At 40.3% G+C, this 24,856-nt stretch overlaps 1 protein-coding gene across 1 annotated transcript in view; it reads right to left on the minus strand.

Annotated features, from left to right (window-relative positions):
- rsph14 (radial spoke head 14 homolog) overlaps positions 1–24,856 on the minus strand; it is a 786,151-nt gene that overhangs the window by 266,215 nt on the left and 495,080 nt on the right. The window lies entirely within an intron of this gene.

Consider the following 24,856-nt stretch of genomic DNA (forward strand, 5'->3'; position numbering starts at 1 on the left):
AAGCACCTCCAGAACCTTGGTAAAGTGCTTACCAAACTGAGTGAGTATGGTCTGTGCGCAAAGAGAGAGAAATGTGAGTTTTTCAAAAAATGAAATCTCATATTGTGGACACGTCATTGACGTGCATGGCTTACATAAGTCACAAGAGAAGATTAAAGCAGTGCTGCAGACACGCAAACCTGAAAATGTGCCACAACTCAGGTCATACTTGGACCTTCTAAGCTACTACCACCAGTTTCTCCCAAACATTGCTATAGTGCTGCACCCACTGAATGCACTGTTACAGACAGGAGCAAAGTGGGAATGGTCAAAAAGATGTGAAAGAGCATTCTGGAAAACCGAGAAACTAATAACACCAGATGAACTGCTCTCTGATTATGACCCATCTCTGTCCATCAGACTGGTGTGCGATGTGTCCCCTTATGGCACTGGTGCCATTTTGTCACACATTATGAAAGATGGATCTGTATGCCCGACTGTATTTGCTTCAAGATCACTGACAAGTGCGGAACACAACTACACACAGATTGATTGATAGGCCCTTAGTCTAGTATGGGGAACAAAGAAGTTGCCATTGCTTCTACAGACAGAATTTTACTCTAGTGGCAGACCACCAGCCCCTTGTCTCCATTTTCAATCCCAGGAAGGGAATTCCTATGATGACTGCTACCCAGTTACAACGTTGGGCATTTTTCCTAGGAATCCACTCTAATAACATAGAATTCAAGGGTACCAAACAATGGTGACAGCTTGTCAAGTCTTTCACTGTTGGCAACTGAAGAAAAAAGTCTTTATTCCGTGACTTAGCAGAGCTGTTTCACACAGCATTGGTGGACCAGTTGCTGGTAACAAATTCTGAAATACAACGAGAAACAAGGAATGACCTGACAATGTCAAAAGTCTATGACATCACCATGCAAGGATGGCCAGCTCATAGTAATCCTATGTTTCCAGATTTCTCAGTGAGATGAGACCAACGTGTCTGTATGTCAAAGAATACTGATGTATGGATCTCGTGTTGTGGTTCCCTCTAAACTGTGCATCAAAATGGTCAGATGCATGAAGTACAGCTGGGTACAGTGAAGATGAAGAGTCCCGCCCGGAGCTATGTATGGTGGCCAGGAATAGGTAGGCAGGTTGAAGACTTGGCCAAAAGTATTCAGGATGCTACAAAGTTCAAAATGCATCCCCACAGGCACCGTTACCCTGTGGGTGTGGCTGTTGTCACCATGTGAAGAGTACATGTTGACTTTGTTGGGCCACTCATGGGACTCCATGTTTCTGATAGCTGTGGAGTACATTCAGAGTGACTGGAGGTCACCCCAATGTAGTCAAACACATCAGAAATAGCTTACCAGAACAAATTTGAGTGACAACAGAGCACAATACACATCAGAAGAGCTTAGACTATTCATGAAGAAAAATGGCATCAAACATTTCCAGTCAGTTAATCACCACCTAACAACGAATGGGTTTGCTGAAAGGTTTATACAAACCTTCAAGAAGTTCATTAAAGCTATGGGTAAGGAGACCTTTCTCTGCAGCACAAGGTGGACAGCTTCTTTTTTGTGTATGGAACTTGGTTTATGTGACGACAAGTCAAACACCTACAGTGCTGTTCATGAGCAGGAATCTGAGATCTTGCTTCAGCCTCCAGATCTAAAGAGGCAAGTGCAGAATAAGAAGTTCAGCCAGTTGCCAAGTATATCAGCTAGGAGCTTTGAGGTTGGACAGAAAGTTCTAGCATGTGATTTCCAAGAAGACAAGTGGACACTCTGTAGGATAGCTATAAGAACTGGACCACTGATGTACACAGTGGATGTTGGAAATCAGATATGGAGACATCATGTGGACCAGATACTGGATGCTCAGCTGATGAACACACCTGAGTCAACTGCATCCAACAAGGTGAACACATTACAGCCACCAGACTTACCTCTCAGTGATGAACATGTCACTAATAGCAATGAACACCTACAGAGAAAGTTGTCTTTGAAGACACCTACCAAACCGGATGCCACTCCACAGGTCCACAGGCACTATCCTGGGAGAAACAGAGCGGCACCCAAAAGACTGGGCCTTTAGTATATTGAAGCAAGTTAAGGACTGTTATTGTGAAAGAATATGATCTGGAAATTGAATGCTTAGTTACATACACAGTTTCATGTTACATTAATCTAAAGGGGGAGGAAATGTAATGTAGGGATCTATTTCTTTTAGTGCAATGACTCCCTTTAGCACTAACTATTGACTTATAACTTACGCATGCCCATTGATTTGAAATGCTGCAGAATCTCTTGTGTTCAGAATATAGAAGTTTTATTTTTTTCTAACTTCACTTCTGAAAGTATTGGCTATAATCGCCCATAAGTATATTTTTAAGATTTGTATCAAGCTGACATGCCATTTGCATTTTTTATTTCTCTTTATATCCATAGCATTTTAATAAGCTATGTCTTTGAAGCCTTATCAATTTAGAATTCCACTAATTATATGCTCCCTAGCTTATTTCCCAAATGGATTAAAATCTACCATCATTTCGCACATTTCAAGTTCAGTTCATATTTCATTTGGGCTTGGAGGAACTTACTGTAGTTACTAACACTTCCAGTAGTGCACAGCTGAATCTGTAAGTCTATAGATCCACAGTCAGCAGTGGACTTAGTATAATGAAGGAAACAATGACATTAAAAAAATAACAAATTCCCCAAGGATATTAAAGGAAGTAGATGTGAAAATTGTGGATCCTTTCTGTCATGTTTTGCAAATCCAAAACATAAAGTTTATACCCCAAACCAGACTCAAGGCCTCTCTGTCACTCTAAGTAACACACATCAAAGTTGCTGGTGAACGCAGCAGGCCAGGCAGCATCTCTAGGAAGAGGTACAGTTGACGTTTCAGGCCGAGACCCTTCGTCCTGATGAAGGGTCTCGGCCTGAAACGTCGACTGTACCTCTTCCTAGAGATGCTGCCTGGCCTGCTGCGTTCACCAGCAACTTTGATGTGTGTTGCTTGAATTTCCAGCATCTGCAGAATTCCTGTTGTTTTTGTCAATCTAAGCGTAATTTTTCTCTGCAGCAGAAAGGGAACATGAAGCTAAAGCTATGGGGCGTTCACTGCTAGGGGTACCCTGATGGTATACCTGGTAGTGTTCTGAAAAGCTGTGGCAACCAACTGCTGCATGTATTCAAAGACGTTTTCAATCTCTCATTGCTACAGTCAGAAGAGCCCCCCCACTTCAAAATGGTAATGCTCATACCAGTGCCCAAGGTGAGCTGCCTTAAAGACTATCATGTAGCAGAGCTCACATCTATGGTGATGAAGTGCTTTGAGAGGATGGTTATGGCTAGCATCAACTCCTGCCTCAGCAAGGACCCAAACCCACTACAATTTGCTTATCACCACAGTAGGTCTACAATGGATGCAGTCTCATTGGCTCTTCACGTGGCCTTGGATCATCTGGACAATATTACTACTTATGTCAGGCTGCTGTTTATTGACTACAACCCAGCACTTAACACAATCATTCCTACAGGTCTGATTAAAAAGCTCCAAAACCTGGGCCTCTGTACCTCCCTTTGCGACTGGATCCCTGACCGCCTTAACTGAAGACCACAGTCTGTGCAGATCCGAAATAACATCTCCACCTTGCAGATAATCAACACTGGCACACCTCAAGGATGGATGCTTAGCCCACTGCTCTACTCTGTTTAAACCCACGATTGTGTGGCTAGGCGCAGCTCAAGTTCCATCTATAAATTTGCTGATGATACATCTATTGTTGGCAAAATTTCAGATGGTGATGAGAGGATGTACAGGAGTAAAATATATCAACTAGTTGAGTGGTGTTGCAGCAACAACCTGGCACTCAATGCAAATAAGACCAAGGAACTGATTGTAGACTTCAGAAAGAGTAAGAGGAAGGAACACACATCAGTCCTCTCAGAGGGATTAGACGTGGAAAGGGTAAGCAATTTCAAGTTCCTGGGTATCACATCTCTAAGGATCTATCCTGGGTCCAACATATCAATACAAAGAAGGCAGAACAATGGCTATACTTCATGAGGAGTTTGAGGAGTGCCTATGTCACCAAAGACACTCGCAAATTTTACAGATGTATCGTGGAGAGCATTCTAACTGGCTGCACCACCATCTGGTATGAGGGGGGAGCACTGCCTAGGATCGACATAAGCTGCAGAAAGTTGTAAATCCAATCAGCTCCATCATGGGCACTAGTCTCCCCAGCATCCAAGACATCTTCAAAGGTGATGCATCCATCATTAAGGACCCCCATCACGTTTTGTTAACAGGGTTTAAAATACAGTTGCAGGGGGATGGGAACCAGAGTGCCAGGACAGATAATGGAGAGGCAGAGGTTGGTAAGACCTCAGACAAAGTTATGAATCATAAGGTTGAGCATGGTGTGACTACTGTTCTGAGTTACCAATATTTCAATGCAAGAAGCATCATACAAAAAGCGGATAATAGTGCTGAAGATGAAGTAGCTGATTTACAAATGGAGGCAATGTGTAGTGAGGAGAAGCTGTCAATAGAGCAAAATTACAATCAACAGGATGAGTTGCAATGTAAAAGGTGGACAAAACCAAAAAGTGTGAGTACAAGACTAAAGGTGTTGTATTTGAATGCACGCAGTAAATGGAAGAAGGTAGATGAACTTGCAACACAGTTGCAGATTGGCAGGTATGATATTGTAGGCATCGCTGAATCATGGCTGAAAGATTATAGCTGGGAGATTAATATCCAAGGATACACAATATATCAAAAGGATAGGCAGGACGGCAGAGGGGAGTGGGGTTGCTTTGTTGGTAAAAAATGAAATCAAATCTTTAGGGCCAGAAGGAGTTGAATCATTGTGGATACAGCTAAGGAACTGCAAAGGTAAAAATACCCTGATAGGAATTGCATACAGACGGGTATTAGAAAATGCATGCCAAAAGGGCAATGTTACAATAGTCATGGGGGACTTCAATAGGCAGGTAGATTGGAAAAATCAGGTTGGTGCTGGATTATAGGAGGGGGAATTTCTAGAGAGGAGCTCATAGTTGAGCCCAAGAGAGGATCGGCTATTCTGGACTGAAAGTTGTGCAATAAATCAGAATTGATTAGAGAGCTTAAGGTAAAAGAACCCTTAGGGGAAGTCATCATAATATGATCAAATTCACCCTGAAATCTGGGAAGGAGAAGCTAAAGTCAGATGTATCAGTATTACAGTGGAGTAAATGGAATCACATAGGCATGAGAGAGGAGTTGGCCAGAACTGATTGTAAAAGATCACTGGCAGGGATGATGGCACAGAAGCAGTGGCAGGAATTTCTGGAAGCAATTTGGAAGGCACAGGATATATATATTCCAAAGAGGAAAAAGTATTCTAAAGGAAAGATGACACAACCATGGCTAACAAGAGAAGTCAAAGCCAACATAAAAGCCAAAGAGGGAGCAAAAATAAGTGGGAATTTAGAGGATTGGGAAGCTTTTAAAAACCAACAGAAGGCCACTAAAAAGCCATTAAGAAGGTAAAGATGGAATACCAAAATAAGCTAGCCAATAATATTAAAGAGGATAACAAAAGTTTCTTCAGATACATGAAGTATAAAAGAGAGGTGAGAGTGGATATTGGACCGCCGGAAAATGATGCTGGAGAGGTAGCAATTGGGGACAAGGATATGGCAGATGAACTGAATAAGTATTTTGCATCAGCCTTCACTGTGGAAGACACTAGCAGTGTGGTGGAAGTTCCAGTTGTCAGGGGTCATGAAGTGGGTGAAGTTACCATAACTAGAGAGAAGGTTCTTGGGAAACTGAAAGTACTGAAAGTAGATAAGTCACCTGGACCAGATGGTGTATACCCCAGGATTCTGAAAGAGGTGGCTGAAGTAATTGTGGAGACAAAGGAGAATCAGTTGATGTTGTGTACTTGGATTTTCAGAAGGCCTTTGACAAGGTGCCACAGATGAGGCTGCTTAACAAGCTATGAACCTTTGGTATTACACCAAAGATTCTAGCATGGATAACAAGAGTGGCTGATTAGAGGAGGCAAAGAGTCAGAATAAAAGGAGCCTTTTCTGGCTGGCTGCCGGTGACTAGTGTTGTTCCACAGGGGTCTGTGTTGGGATCAATTCTTTTTACATTATATGTCAATGATTTAGATGATGGAATTCATGGCTTTGTTGCAAAGTGTGCAGACGATATAAATATAGGTGGAAGGGAAGGTAGTTTTGATGAAGTAGAGAGGCTACAAAGGACTTAGACAGATTAAGAGAAAGGGCAAAGAAATGGTAGATGGAATACAGTGTCAGTAAATGTATGGTCATGCTCCTTGGTAGATGAAGTGAAAGGGCTGACTATTTCCTAAATGGAGAGAAAATACAAAAAACTGAGGTGCAAAGGGACCTCAGAGTCCTTGTGCAGGATTCCCTAAAGGTTAATTTGCAGGTTGAATCTGTGGTGAGGAAGGCAAATACAATGTTAGCATTCATTTAGCGAGGAAAGCAAGGATGGAATGTTGAAACTTTATAAAGCACTGGTGAGGCCTCACTTGGAGTATTGTGAGCAGTTTTGGGCCCCTTATCTTAGAAAGGAGGTGCTGAAACTGAAGAGGGTTCAAATGAAGTTCACAAAAATGATTCCAGGATTGAATGGCTTGTCATATGAAGAGCATTTGATGGCTCTGGGCCTGTATTCACTGGAATTCAGAAGAAAGAGAAGTGACCTCATTGCAGCCTACCAAATAGTGAAAGGTCTTGATAGAGTGGATGTGGAGAGAATATTTCTGATGGTTGGAGAGTCTGAGACCAGAGGACCCAGCCTCAGAATAGGGAGGCAGCCTTTTAGAATGGAGATGAGGAGGAATTTCTTTAGCCAGAGAGTGGTGAATCTGTGGAATTCTTTGCCACAGACAGCCATGAAAGCCAATTCTTTATGTATATTTAAGGCAGAGGTTGATATATTCTTGATTGGTCAGGGCATGAAAGGATACGGGAAGAAGCCAGGAGATTGGGGCTGACAGGAAAATTGGATCAGCCATAATGAAATGGTGGAGCAAATTCAATGGGCCAAACAGTCTAACTCTACTCATATATCTTATGGTCAACAAAGGTCTTGGTTCTAAATGTTCCTTGATTAATTTCACAATATCAGCACAGCTCGTTTTGGCTGGTTTGATTGGAACAATCAATCTTCTAAGAAGATTGTATGCTCTACCATCCAGTGCAATCAGCAAAACTGGCATTCGCTTCTTATCAGCTCTTCTTTTTCTTTAAGATACTGTTCAATTCACTAAGTATACAACATCCAGCTATCTCTTCTGCAACTGAATGTGTCTATCCTTCTGATGTAGCCAGCCATTTCTGCTTGCATTTTTGTTATCATTATTATAATCACCTGGGACTCACTAGTTTATTAACCCATGAATTCATCCTTTTTTTTGACTTTTTTTAAAACTTGAATATCTCACTGTGCTTCAACAGGTAGGTAGTTATCTCAGGTTCATTTAAAAATTACATGTTGTCACTGTTATGTTTTGTAACTCCAAAACATAAATTGAATTGACAGGAAACATGGGTCTGGGAATGTGTGAACACGAGGAAATCTGCGGATGCTGGAATTTCAAGCAACACACATAAAAGTTGCTGGCGAATGCAGCAGCTAGGCTGCATCTATAGGAAGAGGTACAGTCGACGTTTCAGGCCGAGACCCTTCATCAGGACTAACTGAAAGAAGAGCTAGTAAGAGATTTGAAACTGGGAGGGGGAGGGGGAGATCCGAAATCTGGGAATGCATGTCTTAGTTTCGGTTTTTACTTTACTGAGTCATGCACTTACGAAATGGTAGTGTGATGACGTATGATATTCATGAACTTTTACATATAACCCATAATGAAATACTTAAGCAACAAAGACTACTTAATAACACAGTATCTTTACAATATTATTCAAATATTACCGAAACCTTCTGGTCAGGATGATGCCTGAAAACAATACTCCCTTAGTCATCACCCTCTGGATAGACCACAAAATTGTTTCTTTCACTTCTCTTAATCTGTTTTTCATTTTAAGTATGTTTCTGAAACTGTTAGAACCTGCAATCTACAGTTTGTTGAGCGATTGAGTGATCCAGTAATTTCCTGTCTCCGAGAAGATTCTGGAAAGCGAGCCTCAAGATAATGAAACTATGAGACAGGGTGCGAGCTGCTGCTTGACTCTACTTTGCCAATTAAAGCTGCCATTGGTGTCTCACTCTTTCGATAATATTGGAGGATATTAACGGGGTTCTGCATTTACGGATTTAGACTATGGACTCCGGACTTTTTCAAGCTTATGGTTTTTATATTCTGTGTTGTTGCCCGTTCTTTCTCAGGTTTTTGTGCAGGGGAGGGAATTTAGGGGAGGGTGCTGATGATCGTGTGGCCATCCTTTTTCGTGCGGGTTGGGGTGGGTTGTTGTTTCTCTTTGACCTGGCTTCCATGGTTTTCTTTGTTTCTTGGCTACCTGGATAAGAGGAATCTCAGAGTTGTGTGCTGCATGCATACTTTGATAATAAAATGAACCTTTGAATCTTTGAAATATTAAATACTCAACACTTTCACTTTGATCTTTCTAAATTCCCTTGATTTTCCTGCTGTTTGAGGCGAGAAATTGGCCAATCAGTTTGCTGTTTGAGAAAGATGAAAGTGGGAAACCATGGAATTATAGATGGGTTAGTCTAACATATTTTGTTGTGGAATTAGTATAATTCATATCTGGAATATTTGCAGATGATTAGAAAGGGCTACCATAAAAATCAACAGAGAGACATGCCTTTTAGATCCAAAGTTACCTTATCGCAGAATGAGTCCATTTGTCCTTTATAATTGTGTTCAATGACTGCCCAATATGATGTAAGGTCACTAATCTCAAAGTTTAACTCTATCCCTCATTCCACAGATGCTGTGTGAGTTTCTGGATATTTCCATAATTTTCTGTTTTGTTACGAATTTCCACCATCTGCATTTTTTTGCTTTTGAGCTTCTGTTCCTGCCACTCGTTATAACACTTACTACCAGTTTTATCACCCTTCACAATCATTACTCGGGACATTTGCTTTCTTTTATATTCTGTGCTTCATCTGCAGGAGAATTCCTTCTTTGTCATGAATTATCTCTGAAGTCATACATGTCTTTTTGGCAAACAGGACTCCTACTCTTCAGGAGTATAAATTGGTTCTTATCATAGTAAACTGTTTTAAAAAAAAAACCTCCCACTGATCTTCTGTTATTTGACTCTCTTATAGATGAAGGTTAATGATAATCTTTCATGTTGGAATACTGAAGACAGTTTAATTTTGAAGCAAATTGTCTGGAACTGGACAAAATATCCAAGTTACTTTCTATTGTACTGTACATGATACGTGTTATTTCATCTTTACAGTTTACACAAAAATAAAATACAAAAAGAAGGAACTAAGTAGATTGGTTGGATTAGAATCAAATTTCACACTGAAGCAATTAAAATGTTCTCCCTCACTGCCAATTGTAAGGATTCTATACTGAAACTAGTTTGAGAAATTTCAAACCAGATTTTAACAGGCAAGTAGCCAGACCACAAATCAGCATTAAACTGGCTGTCAACTACTTCTCTCACAGAAGCAGAAGGCCTCTATGACAGCATAGTGTTAAGAAATGGAATGGAAAGTCCAGGAGCAGATATTTGCAGGTGGCAGGGAGGTCCAGAAGCCTATTTTAGAGATCAGTTTAACAGATCATTGGATTTATACACTGAAGTTATAGAGTACAAAAGCATGGAAATTTAGTTAAACCTTCATAAAGTAATTGTTATTCCACAGTTGCTGTCCCATGCCATACGTAACCAACGGATTTTCAGCTTTCAGAGAGGATGATGGAGATTAATGAGAGGGATGTGAGGCTTCAGTTGATTGGAGAAATGAAAGAAGTGGGGTTGGCACTCCTTAAAATAGAGATTAAAGAGGAATTCTCCTTAAACTAGGAATAAAAGGAAAATTAGAATGAATTGGAAGCTTACATAAAAAGAAACCTCGTGAGTTTCCTCAAAATACAAACAGTAAACTAGTCAGCAAAAGAAGAGTGGCATTGATTTAAAGACCCAGAAGAATATGTTATTGTGGAGGCTGGGGACATTGCTGAGGTACTTACAGTCAATTTTTGTACACAAGTGTAAAGGAGAATGAAATTATTGTTACTCCAGATCTGACACAGTACGAAAAAACCCACACAAAACATGAAGAACAAAATAATAATAAAAACACAATAAATATTAAAACTGTTTATTAGATAGATTATATACATATTTGATTGTATGACCGTAAAGGTACACCAGGCTGTACCTAAGGTGACTGACAGGAAATAATAAAGTAGTGGTGGAGTTAGTGGGTGGAGGAGTTGATCAACCTTACTGCTTGGAGAAAGTAACTACTTTTGAGTCTGGTGGTCCTGGTGTGGATGGTATGTAGCCTCTTCCCACATGGGAATGGGATGAACAGTCCATGTGCAGAGTGGATGGGATCTTTCATGATGTTTCAGGCCTTTTACTGGGCACCCCGGGCAAAACTTCTGTTATTGTGAATAGCTAAGTGAGTAAAAGATGAACTGATTTCCAAAAGGCATAAAGTTAAAGATGACACATTTCTCTAATATTTTAAGCAAGAAAGCGTTTTTATTTCCATCTTTCACAGTTTCAAAATAACAAAAAAAGGAAAAGGGGCACGAAGCAAAAGTTTGGCCACCCTGCATGGCAGTACTCAGTAACACCCCCTTTAACAAGTATCACAGCTTGTAAATGCTTTTTATAGCCAGCTAAGAGTCTTTCAATTCTTGTTTGGGGGATTTTCGCCCATTCTTCCTTGCAAAAGGCTTCTAGTTCTGTGAGATTCTTGGGCCGTCTTGCATCCACTGCTCTTTTGAGGTCTATCCACAGATTTTCGATGATGTTTAGGTCGGGGGACTGTGAGGGCCATGGCAAAACCTTCAGCTTGCACCTCTTGAGGTAGTCCATTGTGGATTTTGAGATGTGTTTAGGATCATTATCCTGTTGTAGAAGCCATCCTGTTTTCATCTTCGGCTTTTTACAGACGTTGTGATATTTGCTTCCAGAATTTGCTGGTATTTAATTGAATTTATTCTTCCCTCTACCAGTAAATGTTCCCCATGACACTGGCTGCGACACAAACCCAAAGCATGATCGATCCACCTCCGTGCTTAACAGTTGGTTCTTTTCATGAAATTCTGCACCCATTTTTTCTCCAAACATACCTTTGCTCATTGAGGCCAAAAAGTTCTATTTTAACTTCGTCAGTCCACAGGACCTGTTTCCAAAATGCATCAGGCTTGTTTAGATGTTCCTTTGAACCTTTTGAATAGAACTTTTTTTTGAATAGAAGGTTTTGCCATGGCCCTCACAGTCTCCTGACCTAAACATCCTCGAGAATCTGAGGATAAACCTCAAAAGAGCAGTGCATGCAAGACGGCCCAAGAATCTCACAGAACTAGAAGCCTTTTGCAAGGAAGAATAGGTGAAAATCCCCCAGACAAGAACTGTTTCCCAGTTTCCTTCCACATCCCAAGGCTGTGTTTGTTGGCTACTATAAATTGCCCACAGTATTAGTGGATAGCAAGAGAATTGGTGGTGGGGGAGGGATGTGGGGATGAGGGAGAATGGGTTACAGGGAAAGTGCTATGAGTGAATGAGATAGAGAGCCAGCACAGATTCAAAGGGGCTAAAAGGCCTGCTACTATATCATTACAAGATATGAAAGCAGTAAATGTAGAAAGTTTCTTGCTCTCTCAGAACAACAAACATCCTTGTCAGAAACTGATAAGGATGAAATGGTTAAAACAAACTGAAAACATTCTTACCTTGTGAACTTTGAAAACTGAATGACTCCAAGGGAAAAAGTGAAAAGAAGAAACAGGTTTCAGAATTGAGATCTCACTCAGGTGATGTTGATTTCTCCTATTTAAACAGGGCTTTCTGTTAAACTCACTCTGCTGGCATTAACTTGATTAACTCAGTTATCTTGCGGTATCGCCACCAAAATCATCCTTTTCCTCAACTGCATTCTGATTTTACATTGCACTTATATTTCTGTCTCAGAAGAATTGCAATCTGGCCTAATGCAGTTACTGGCAGTCAAAACTGCAGCTTACCGACATTAAACAAAAGGAGATAGGGAAATCTACAAGCAACGGCATTTGCCTGCAAGACAGCCAAAATCAAGCTTGAAGTTGCACCAACCAAAGAAAAATTAAAGCAGACCAGCCAATGTGAGTCTGCAGACAATGGTACAAGGTCAGAATAACAGTGCAAAGAGGCTTGATTACTGCATATGCACTTCATAGGCAGTCTGGGAATGAATCGTAAAACATGTGAATCATTTGACTTGTGAAGAGGATGTAACATGACCAATAATTCTCAAGCTGCCAGAGAGAGCTGAAAATGCCCAGGAATTAAATAATGCAATGAAGGAATGGCTTAAGAAAATATTAAAGTCAAAGTAAATTTATTATCAAGGTACACATAATGTCACCATATGCTGCCTTGAGATTAACTTTCTTGCAGGAAAATAAAGAAACACAATAGAATTTATGAAAAACTATAAATAACAAAGACTGACAAACAACCAATGTGCGAAAGAAGATAAATTGTGCAAAGAGAAAATAAATAATACTGAGAATGAGTTGTTGAGTCCTTGAAAATGAGTCTGTAGGCTATGGGATCAGTTCAGAGTTGTGATGAATGAAGTTTTTTCTACATTAATTTATTGAAATTGGCTCTACTATGTATGACAAACTCACTATCTCAGTAGCTCCACCAAAAACTATTTCATTTGAGGAGTTAGTTCAGAGGATGAAAGAGAGGAGAGTAAAGAGGAGACCAAAACAGAAGGCAATGAACATTTGGAGGCAAGAAGATTCAAATAGCACAGTCAGAAGGTCAATGAGCAAACGTCAGACTCATCAACAAAAAGACCTTGGTGAAGTAGTCGAGAAGGTATATAGTGTAGTGTTATTGGGAATCAAGTTAGAAAGGTCCATGTAGGTCAGATGAATTTATTTATCTTTAATGGAAGAAAAATCAACTTCATTCTTTTTTGCAAGAGTCAGAGACAGGGATTATTTTAATTCTCTACTAATCCCAGAAAAGTGCTGATCCAGCTAGCTTTCATCTTCATTTAACTGAAACACTATGAGTGGTTAGGATTTAGAATACATTACAAACATGAGAAAATCTACAGATGCTGGAAATTCAAGCAGCACACACAAAATGCTGCAGGAACTCAGCAAGTCAAGCAGCATCTATGGAAAAGTCGACGTATCAGGCTCCAAAGGGTCCCAATGAAGGGTCTCGGCCTGAAACATTGACTGTTTACTCTTTTCCATAGATGCTGCCTGACCTTCTGAGTTCCTCCAGCATTTTGTGTGTGTTGCTTTGGAACATATTGCTGGGCAGATAATAATATTTGCAGATTTGATTATGATGTGCAAAAAGGATCTGGATAAGTATTGAAAAGAATAGCCCCTGCAGGTGCACAGCAGGAGTACAGAGGTCAGAGCATCAGGAGTAGTGGGTTGGTCCTGCATAGAACTAGTGTGAGCTCAACAAGCCTCCTTCTGAGCTTTAAACTTACAGTGATTCTGGTATTTCATTTTTATATTAATAGGTTTTCAATTTAACAATTAGTCAAAACCATGGGATCCAAGGGACAGTGGCAAATTGGATCCAGAAACAGACTTGGAGGCAGAGATCTTTGGTGGGTGTTTTGTGACTAGTGAGCTGTTACTAGGTTTCCACAGAGCAGGAAAGATCTGCAGCAGAGAATACGTTCAAATTACATTTTCTGACATGTAAATGGAAGCAGAAAGGCTTTAAGACACCAGATTAACTGAAGGGATGTAGGATTGCCGAATACTCTGTGACCATATGTGGGTCTGAAATGAAGAAGATGAAATTTCTGTCAGAATCCATGTGAGAATGACACCCTCTGAGGAAAAGGATATGTCCCCAAAACCAATCAAAGGCAAAACAGGGAAAAGAAGGCAATGAAGGTGAACAAGCTACAAGGAATGAGGAGTGGAGGGTAGGTGAAATATGAAATTTGCTTCTAAATGGTGTAGTTAAGACAAATATTACAGATGCTGGATAATCACACAGGAAGAAAGGCATTGAAGGGACATGCTGATAAGATCTGAGGAAGGGGAATATAAGGAGGCTTGAATGAAACATGAGGATCAGTAAGGACCCACTTCTGTGCTGAACACTCAAAGTAATTGTGGAGAATGTTTGTTTCAAATCAGATATTTTGGTCTGGGGATGCAGGAGTTTTCCTGGTCGCCCACTGAAAGATGGAGGTCAGGAGAAAGCCCACCTTCTCCGTCCCTTTCCCCACTGCCAGTCATAGGACATAGAAAATTACAGGTCCTTCAGCCCACATTATTGTGCCGATCTTTTAACCTACTAAGAGCAATCTAATCCTCCACTCCTACATAGCCCTCCATTTTTCTCTCATCCATGTGCTCATCTAAGATTTTCTTAAAAGCTCCTAATGTATCTGCCTCGAACACCACCATGACAGGGCGTTTCATACACTCACCACTCTCTGTATAAAAAACTTACCTCTGATATCTCCCCTATACATTCCTTCAATCACCTTAGAATTATGTCCCTCATATTAGCCATTTCCACCCTGGGAAAAAGTCTCTGGCTATCCACTCGATCTAAGCATTTTACCATCTTGTACATATCTATCAAGTTACCTCTCATCCTCCTTCACTCCAGAGAGAAAAGCCCTGCACATTCAATCTGCCCTCATAAGACTGCTCTCTAATCCAAGGTTTCCCAACCTGGGGTACACGGAACTCTTACTTCATGTTAGGGAACCATGGCATAAAAAAGGTTGGGAACCCCTGCTCTAATCCATTAGTGAAATGGATTATACAGTCCAGTTACACCATTCCTTCACAAGCACTATGCACTGCCATAGTGAGGGAGAGGGCAAGGGCTCACAGGTCCATTCCAGAAACCTGAGCACAAAATCTAGTCTGAGAGTCAGTGCAGTACTGAGGAAGTCCTTGTGCTAACCTGTTACTCATGTAACTAACTGTAGGAGATTCTACCACACCATTCAACACAACACTGAATTTCTTCCACAGAGTTACAATCCACCTTCAGATTAAAAACACTTCCTTCCAAATCAATTTTTCAATTGCTGTCAATTCCCTAATTCTTTAAGAACAGCACCACTGGCAGAACCGGAATTCAGTATCCATCCTTGAGGATCATCTGAACTGACAGGACACCTAGGTGGCCTGGGAGTCAGATTCAGATTTTTTATCACTTGTACATGGAAATATGCAGTGAAATGTGATGTTTGTGCTAACAACCGACACAACTAGGGATATACAGGGAATATCTTGTACAAGTGTCACCTCACATTCTGGCACCAACATAGCAGCTGGGCAGAACAACACAGAACATAAAGCAGAAGACACCAAGCAACAAAGCAATAAAAGCAAAATAAGCCCTGTTCCTCTCTACTACCCACCCACCCTATCACTGAAACATCCATCCACACATAATAACAGTTCTCCAACCCCAGGACAGGCCGTCTTCTTCAGCCTCCAGTGGACTCGTATACATTGGACCTTCGACTTCACTGATCGAGTCAGGTAAAATGGCAAACTTTCTTCCTTTAAGGACTCTCAAGAACAAGTGAGCAAGTGAGTTCTCATAGCAATCAGTTTATAATCACCATACTGATACAAGATTTATTAGACCACCATCATGAAATTGTTTGAACTTGCCTGCTCAGATTCCAAACTCACATTTACGTATCAATAGTCCAGGTCTTGGAAGACTAATCCAGGAATTTATCCATGATGTTAAGTATCCACATAAAAAATAGCAAGTCACTTGCTAAAATCTCATATATTTTATTTCAGATTTTTTATGTGTGAATTAGATGATTGATGAGTAAATTACCTTATATTGATAAAGATGCCTTTGGAATAATTAATCCATGTTTTTGCAGCCTTGTGCTGCCATCCCACACCTGTACAGCTTAAATGAGTAGTAGGTAGGACGAATTTCCCTCAACACATTCCAATTCTTTTCAAATCTTTTTATTGTTGTATTATACAGAAAAAATAACATGAGCACATTGAAGTAACAACACTTACAATGTCTCAAAAAAGGCATTATCTTAAAGATTGAAAAAAAAATTTGGGATAACAAAAAAAACCTACGAAGCAGAAAAGTGAGAAAAAAAGAACCCATTAGGTGTACAACCCTGGAGTCATGCATCATACAAAAAGCTTCTAAAAATAAACATCAAACCGCCAGCAAGAAAAGAAAATATACTAAAAAATTTACAATTAGATCGTGGAAAAATTATGTCAACTAGCTCAAATGATAAACACATTCAGATTCTTATCTGCAATCAATGTCTAAACACTCTAACACCGTAAGACATAGGGGCAGAATTAGGCCATTCAGCCCTTTACATCTGCTCTACCATTCCATCATGCCTGATTTATTATCCCTCTCAACTCCATTCTCCTACCTTCTCCCCATAACCATATTGATATAGCCATATAACAATTACAGCACGGAAGCAGGCTATCTCGGCCCTTCTAGTCCGTGCCGAACTCTTACTCTCACCTAGTCCCACTGACCTGCACTCAGCCAATAACCCTCCATTCCCTTCCTGTCCATATAGCTATCCAATTTAACTTTAAATGACAACATCGAACCTGCCTCAACCACTTCTGCTGGAAGCTCGTTCCGCACAGCTACTACTCTCTGAGTAAAGAAGATCCCCCTCATGTTACCCCTAAACCTTTGCCCTTTAACTCTCAACTCATGTCCTCTTGTTTGAATCTCCCCCACTCTCAATGGAAAAAGCCTATTCACGTCAACTCTAACTATCCCCCTCATAATTTTAAATACCTCTATCAAGTTCCCCCTCAACCTTCTATGCTCCAAAGAATAAAGACCCAGCTTGTTCAACCTTTCTCTGTAACTTAGGAGATGAAACCCGGGGAACAGTCTAGTAAATCTTCTCTGTACTCTCTGAATTTTGTTGACATCTTTCCTATAATTCGGTGACCAGACTACTACTACGTCGACTCAGGCCTGGGGGGGCCGGCATCGGGCATGATGATGGACTCTCCACTTCTCCCTCTCCCTCATCAGAGTGTTCAGTTCATCTACGTTAGCCGCGCTGCTGCCTTCTAGGAGTGTGTTGACCATAGTCTTGGGAGGGCACCCAGGGTTCATCCTCCGGTGCTTGGGCTCCCATATGATGACTAGGCTAGCAGGTAGCTCTGGGTGGCATAGACAGTGCCCCGCTAGTTGCAGTCTTCTCGCCTCGATCTTAGTGGTGAGCATTGGTAGGTCGTTATAGAGCTCGACGTTCAGCATGTGCTGTTGCCAACATATGTCAAGAGCCATCCAGAGCATTCGTGTATAGTAACCATCTAGAGACTTTTGCATAGTCTTGGTGAGTGTCCACATCTCACATCTGTACGTGAGAATGGACTCTATGACTGCTATAGAAAATTCTGTTTTTAAGCCCTCTGGTCAGGTTCGACTTCCAGAACTGTAACCATAACCTTTGATGTCCTGACTAATCAAGAAACTATCAACCTCCACATTAGATATACCCAATGGCTTGGCCTCCACAGCCGTCTGTGACTATGAATTCCATAAATTCACTACCCTCTGGCTGAAGATGAAGGGGAACTTTAATCCTACAATACTCAAAAAATGAAGTCCACGGTGGAAAAAATTAAAGTTCACTTTCTCTTAACAGCCAGCCGCAAGTATCAGATATATTTATTTCATGTATAAATAGAACTACTTGATTCTGTTAGATTTTCTGTGAAAACCAGTTATTTGCATAAATCAAACCAATTCCCAACCGATGCATTTTTATTAGTTACCCTCTTAAGCTAAGCTCCTGTTCTAATTGGCCACACAATGAGCACCATTTTACATTCTTAAAGTCAACTGAAAATTATATTGGTTCATTGGGCCGCACTCACCTTCTTTAAATAAGACAAAATGGTTTGTATTTTTAGCTTTAAGGCTGATATTTCAGACATTGTATATTGTCTAATTATGTCAAAATCTCCAAGCCCAACATATAATTAATGATGAGGCTATGCAATAACATAGAAAGTGCTGGAAAAGCTCAGCAGGTCAGCCAGCCCCTGTAGAGAGGAACAAAGATTATATTTCAGATTCATGACATTTCATCAGGACTGCTGTGAGAAAAGGTCACTGACCTGAAAAATCAACTTGTTTCTCTCTCCTCAGTGGTAACCTAATCTATTGAGCTTTACCCAAACTTTCTAACTGATTTCATTTACAGTGGTTTTTAGTTTCTATCTTTGCATAAAATCATACAAGGTCATTTTCTGCAATTGCTAACATGTAATCAGATTCAAAAATTGAAGAACATTCAATGTAAACAAGTCATTACCTGAATAAAACTGGAACTTAATAAGTGTTTTGCTGCTGATGCACATTTTATGGAAAGAAATCTTTATGTATTCTGTTTGATTATTGAATATCTTTTGAAATTAGAATTTTTGTTAATGACCAAAAAATACAATGGGGAACAAGTAATATTACACAAAACAATCTTCCATCCTTGGACGCACTTTACACCGCACGCTGTCGGAGCAGTGCTGCCAGGATAATCAAGGACACGACCCACCCAGCCAACACACTTTTCGTCCCTCTTCCCTCCAGGAGAAGGCTCAGGAGCTTGAAGACTCGTATGGCCAGATTTGGGAACAGCTTCTTCCCAACCGTGATAAGACTGCTGAACAGATCCTGACCTGGATCTGGGCCATACCCTCCAAATAGCCGGACCTGCCTCTCAGTTTTTTTGCACTACCTTTTCTATTTTCTATTTACGATTTATAATTTAAATTTTTAATATTTACTATTGATTTGTACTCCAGGAAGCATGAAGAGCAGAATCAAATATCGCTGCGATGATTGTACGCTCTAGTATCAATTGTTTGGCGATAATAAAGTATAAAGTAAGTCTCCATCGATACATTCAGAGTTCAGTTTCCAATCAACATCTACAGATGAGCAAGGGGAAATGATAATCCCACAAACTCAAAAATTATGTCCACTATGCAAATCGTATCTTTCACTTTACGCCTGGGTGCTGCTATCTGATATTCTTCTGAATCAGAGCAGATCAGTTGAATTGAATTTATTTAAATCTTACATCCATCACACAAAATCTTTGCGTTATGACTCCATCGCAATGTACAGACATGTGAATTTATAAGTCTAGTGGCTTGTAGAAAAAAGCTGTCCCGTAGCCTGTTGGTCCTGGCTTTAATGCTGTGGTACCGTTTGCCATGCAGAAGCAGCTGAAGCAGCTTATGGTTGGGGTGACTGGTGTCCCCGATGATTTTCCAGGCCTTCTTTACACACCTGCTGCTGCAAATGTCCTCAGTAGAGGGAAGTTCACATCCACAGATGCGCTGGGCTGTCTGTTCCACTCTGCATTGCCCAGCGATCAAGGTTGGTGCAGTTCCTGTACCAAGCGGTGATACAGCCAGTCAGGATGCTCTCAATGGTGCACCTATAGAAGGTCTTGAGGACTTAGGGGCTCATGCCGAACTTCAGTCGCCTGAGTTGGAAGAGATGCTGTTGTGCTTTTTTTGCCACACAGCCAGTGTGTACAGTCCAGGTGAAATCTTCGGTGCTGTGTATACTGAGGAACTTGAAATTACTCACCCTCTCAACTGCAGGCCCATTGATGTTGAACAGGGCTCCATGATCATGATCCATGATCAGCTCTTTTGATTTTTGGACATTGAGGGAGAGGTTGTTATCTTGGCACCACTGTGTCAGGTTGTTAATCTCTCCTCTGTAGGCTGTCTCATCACTGCTAGAAATAAGGCTGATCAACGTCGTGTCATCTATAGATTGGAGATGTGTGTGGCAGCACAGTCATGGGTGTAAAGGGAGCAGAGGAGAGGACTCGACACAACCCTGGGGGGCACCTGTGTTGAGGGGCAGAGAAGTAGAGGCGAGGGAACCCATCCTTACCACCTGTCGGTGATCTGATAGGAAGTCTAGGATCCAGTTGAGCTGCTCTTGGTGTCTTATTCATTGGTCTTTTTTTCAGGTTTTCAATGTTTTGAGTATTTCGGATCTCACAGTTTTTAGAATTGTTTCATTTTCTTTCTCAGCTCTGATTCAGTCATCATCTTCCCCCATCTTCTCTGGACGGATCAACTATTATTTATTTATTTATTTATTTATTCAGCTACTAATTGACCTACTAACCATACATCTTTGGAAACCAGAACACCTGGGGGAAACCCATATGGTCACAGGGAGAACCTACAGAAAGTGGTGCAAATTGAACCCTGGTTGCTGGTGCTGTAATACTGTTATGCTAACAGCTACGCTATTGAATTAACAAGTCTTTCCTCACCCATCACCATCACAATCCAAGGCACTTGTGACACACTGTCTCTCTTGATCTCCACCCTCTATCCCTTGCACTTATTGACAAATTAAAACATGCTCAATTTCTAACTTTTCCTAACCCTGTTACAAGAAACTGACCTGAAATGTTAACTCCATGTTGCACCCTCTATAGATGTTGCCTAACCTGTTGAGTATTTCCAACATTCCCTCTTTTTTATGGTATCTCAGAAATAGAGTTAATATTTCTGATTGATCTCCACAGATGCTGCCTGGCTAGCTGTGTATATTTTGACTATATTTGTGATTTTCAATTACCTGATTTTTTAAAAATTGCTTATGAAAATCATTACAAAAGAAGGTCTGGGTTAGACAGCCAGCAACTTGCAATAGTAATGAGCTGGTCGTCACCCACCCAAAGAACAGAAGAAAATTACTATTTATGCCAAAAACATCTAGCAGTTTCAACACACCCACATACTTCTGATATTCCAAATACTCACATCCTTGCTTCTCAGAGCTAATCTGAGATCCTGAGACCATATTCCCAGGGTAAAGTAAGTCTTGGGCATCAAAATGGAAAAGATAACAGTTATGAAAATTGTAGCTTGGAATGCAGAATTATTTGTTTATTCTTTATTTATTCTTTTGAAGTAGTTAACAGCATGAGCCTTTACAACATGTCCCACGAATTGACAGCTGTTTGAAAGACTGAGGATACAAATATTAATGTCTTAATTTGAGTGAATTAAATATATCCATCAGTGCTGAGAACAATGACAACCTACTCAAAGGCTTCATACCTCACTGGTTTGGACTGCAAAAATACAGTCCAAAAAATCTCTCTCCCTCTCATCAGATTAAGTGCACGTGATCACATCAGGAGCCTCCTGTGCAGATGTGAGGTACCACCAGGCAATGTCGAACTTTCCATCCCACTCCTCTTGCCCAGGCTGGTAGGTGAGAAATCTTTCTTATCTGTGGACTTGCAAGTCCTCAAAATGTCCTCTTTCCTGTAATTCTCAGTAATCTTCATCATACTTCTTCACTGTCCCTCTAATCCATAATACCTGACATTCATTGCACGTACCTCACATTAACAACTTTGTCTTTACAAAACCATCAAAGGTACACATTCTGCCAGCTTTATTTAAAGTGCTTCTTCAACCTCTGGTGTGATTAATCAGAAAAAACTCTGTTAATTCCATGCTGTCAGTTAATATGGAATCTGATTCTCTCTCTCTCTCTCTCTCTCCCTCTCTCTCTTCTCTCTTCTCTCTTCCCTCTCTCTCTCCCCCTCCCCCCCCCCATTGGAGGATGGTGTTGGATTATGGGTCCTGGGCAAGGATAAGTTGGCGTTGTTTGTGTGTTTCTGGTTTCATGTCACTCCTTTTTTTGTTGCTACTTTGGTGATTTTGAACTGGGAGGCCTGCAGTTAACAAGCTTAATTGAATATGCCTGGACTCTTTTGATTTTCTGTTTTATATTTTGAGTTTTTTGCTCATTTTTTGTTGCCATTTGCGTCATTTGTTATTTTTGTACATCTGTGTGTTGGGGGGGGGGGGGTTGCTGTTTTCTTTTGAACCGGTTCCATGTTTTTCCTTTGTTTCATGGCTGTTTGTGGGGAAGACAAATCTCAGGGATATATACTGCATACATACTTTGAACAATAAATGTACTTTGAACCTTGATTGAGGGGATTAGGTTTGGAAGGATATGGGCCAAATGCAAGCAAGTGGGAAGAGCTCACTAAGGCAACTTGATTACCATAGACAAATTGAGATAAAGAGCCTGTTTCTATTTCTGTGTCCTATTGCTCTATAAGTCTCAGAAACATTTAAGAATCATGCCTAAAACAAAGGAGATTAGTACACCTTGGATCATAGAAAGCGAAGTGACCTTCTACATCTGATATTACCTTGTGATGGTGACTTTAATCAGGAATGATTGGTAGCAGATGCCCTAGTCAGGATTTTAATGAATTTTTTGCAGCTGTCTTCACAAACACAATGCTATAGATATTGCAGAAATGGTGAGACAGTGTGAGATAAAGAAAATATATGAGGGAACATTGATGGTTTTAGCATCTCTATGATAACTTGTCAGGCCTGGAAAAAGGTATTTCAGGCCATAGAAGGAATCTAGGGAAGAGACTGCAAAGTCTCTGGCAATAGAAGTGGTGGCAGGGGATTGAAGGATTTCTAACACTGTACAGTTTAAAAAGAAAAAGGCACACCAAGTAACTACAATTAGTTTAACATTCATGGCTTCAAGTAATTGTTATCAATTCTAAGGGACAATGATAGATCTTCATTTAGAAAGGTGCAGATTAACCAGGGTAGCCAGCATACTCCTGCCTGGCTAGCTTGATTGAGGTCTTTGAGGAGATAACAAGGAGAGTTGATAAAGGCAAAGCAATTAATGTAGTTACCATGGATTTTTAGCAAACCGTTTGGCAAGGTTCCATGTAGGTGGCTGATCACAGACATAAAAGCCCAAGGGATTGGAAATAGGATCTGTGTCGTCCTGACATAGTTATTGAGGTTCTCTTAGTGTTGTTTAGAGTAGGGAAGATGGGTTGTGCAGTTAGATTTTCATGGATACCTGGGCATGCTGGGGTGGAGGGAAATGAAATTGTGGATGGCATTGCCAAGTCTTCCTTATAGAGCAGGCAAGTAGAAATTAGGGTTCCCTAGGCAGAGCAGAATTGAGAAGTAGGATTTAAAAAGGTATAGAAAAGAAGTAGCAGGAGGATTGGAAAAATGAATTAAGGGGCAGGCATTATTTTTCTAGTCACCCACTAGTTAAAAAGGTCTCAGACTGTTACCTTTTAAGTCGTAGAGATATGGTGAAATTTACAAGACTTAGGTTGGGGCATTGTGGGCTAAACTATTATTTAAAGATAATAGGAAAACATCCTGCTGGATTATATGACTGTGGTAGTCCAGAGACAGTCCAGCATGTTTTGCTGAACTGTAATCGATACAAAATTGAAAGAAGCATGTTGTTCAAGGGGATACCTGGCTTAAATTTATTTTGGTTTTCTATTAAATCTTTGTTTGGCCATCAAGAGAATCAACATCTGATTGAAGAGTTGTTATCATTCAGTTTATATGTGAGACTAGGTTGTATTTGAGAAGTTGAGTTCTTTGAAGTTTTGTAATTAATTATACATCCTGCGGAGGGCTGTAATATGCCTAGATGTGTCTAAACAGCTGGAAATAGAAGAAGAAGAAGAATAGGATCTGTGGCAGAAATCAAAGGGTAAGTGTGGGTCTTTTTGTGGATGGAAGGCTGATACCAGTGGTGTTATCAGTGCAACATTTCTTTGGATGATATACAGTATATGAATAATATGTGTAAACTTAAGTTTCAAGGATGTGAAATTTGTAGATGATGCAAGAATTGGTCACGTGGTTCACAATGATGGAGGGGGTATGCTTTATGGTGCAGGAAGATGGTCAGCTGCACTATTCCTGCAAAACTGCGCAATAGCTGAAATGTTCCCATGTATATAGCCTTTGTTGCTGCACATCTGGAATTTTCATTTATATAATGTTAATATTTTGAAATCTATATTAATTGTGAAATACTTTGCAATGATTTGTGTTAATGAATATAATCCATAAATTTTCTAAATAATAAACATACCACAACCTTTACTTTGAAACAGTTTAGAGCTTCAACGTATTTACATTGTCAGTGTTTCAAGTTACAACACTTCTATAAATTGTAACAATAAACACAGAATGGAAGTCAGTAGCTCATTGTTAATAAACCACTGACCTGTAGAATGCTGGCTTAAAAAAACATTTGAAGTGTACAGTTTTCAGGATGTGTAAAAATTTCCTGTTCACAGCAATGGTTAGTCTGCTTTAGCTGTTTAACAAATATTAAAGGGAACATTGGTCAGCTGGCAGAAAGATTGAATTTAATCGAGGGAGGTGTGAGGTAATGCATCAGTGAGAGAATATACAATAAATAGGAAGGTATTGAGTGCTCACACAGTCATACAGTCACTGAGAGATACAGTATGATCTACGTGGAAAAATACAAAAGTTAAGCTAACTTAGCATGGAAATAAGCCCTTTAGAAGTCATTTTTGCACTAATCATACATTAACCAATTTGATTCTCCCCCACATTCCCATCAACTCTCATATTATTTTCACCTACACACGAGGGGCAATTTGTAGTGGCCAATTAGCAATCTGCATTTTTTTGGGGGCGTGGGAGGAATCTTGAACTCCCTAGTGGAAACCCACACAGTCACAGGGAGAACATGCAAACTCTACAACAGAGCTGTGAGTAACCCATGTTCAGTCCTGGCATTGTGAGCAGAGATAACGATCCTTACAGTAT

Source organism: Mobula birostris, chromosome 2 (assembly GCF_030028105.1).
Source record: "Mobula birostris isolate sMobBir1 chromosome 2, sMobBir1.hap1, whole genome shotgun sequence".
NCBI lineage: Eukaryota > Metazoa > Chordata > Chondrichthyes > Myliobatiformes > Myliobatidae > Mobula > Mobula birostris.